The sequence below is a fragment of the Elephantulus edwardii genome, unplaced genomic scaffold, assembly GCF_000299155.1.
Source record: "Elephantulus edwardii isolate Elephantulus edwardi_28Jun2011 unplaced genomic scaffold, EleEdw1.0 scaffold00067, whole genome shotgun sequence".
In the NCBI taxonomy this organism is placed as follows: domain Eukaryota; kingdom Metazoa; phylum Chordata; class Mammalia; order Macroscelidea; family Macroscelididae; genus Elephantulus; species Elephantulus edwardii.
In genome coordinates this window covers 7751219-7752367 of record NW_006399817.1, presented here as the reverse complement: position 1 = coordinate 7752367, position 1149 = coordinate 7751219, and positions in this window count along the sequence as shown.

Here is a 1149-nt window from a genome sequence, read left to right as displayed (position 1 = left end):
ATTGATTCAGTGATTGGGGTAATCGGAGGGTGTGTCAGTGACAGTGAGATTGGCACTGGACAGAACAGAGCTTAAGGCTGTTGTACATAGAGTTCTTATGAGTCACAAGCGACTTGACAGCACATTAACAACAACAAGTATCAGTGAACAAGGCTGTGCCATTTGAATAACACAAGTTGTTTATGAGTCTTATTCTGATAGAAATAGCAGCTGCCTAATATAAAAGATATACTCACAGATTACACCTTATAGGTTCTGCCATTCAGTTCCCCAATCCCTTAGCCACAGACATGGAATAATGCTGCCAGGATGGAGCAAAAGCCTAGGCCGCATCTACTGTTTGATAGACAGTGAGTTTGCTTACCCACAGATGGGAACTACACCTACCTTAGGACAGGGGAAAAAATTTAAAGGTATTTCTCTTGTGTGCCCTCTTGCTGAAATAACTTATAGCTGACTCTATGCAGAGTTCTCAGGAGCTGTGGATATGGACAGGGGGAGGAGATTGCCCTCATATTCTCCCTTTGAGGGGCTCATGGATTTAAGTTGCTTACCTCCGGGTTGGCAGTGTTACTTGAGCCCTCTGAATGTACAATAACACTGGAAATTACTGACCAGAGAGGGATTGTCTTTCACAGAGAACCCTTGACCCACAGCATCATGGATCAGAAATTCAGTGACTCCATGAGGAGCTATTAAAAGATTTCTTTATCCAAGGGGCAGCAAGGAAAGACAATAATTCACCAGCCTTTTCAGTGAGCCTGTTTTGACACTACCTCATTACAGACCTCATAACACACCAGATTAGAGCATCCATATATTGCATCAAAACAAGGTTCAGTATATATCCTACCTGTCCAGCATTATGTGTCAATCACCATCAACCATCCATACCTACCCAATAGCATTGCATAGATAATGAACAGATATTGACCAAATATATCATATGCATGCACACACATACATACACCCTAGAAGAAAGGAGATTTAAAAAATCTACAGTAACACTATCATCACTATATCCTTGAAGTATCACAAAAAAACCAAAATAAGATGCTATTGCCAAAATATGATCACAAGAGAGCCACTGAATTTCCTAAAGGAGAAAAGGCTCATGGAATTCTCTGACAAAAAATCCAGAAGAACAAT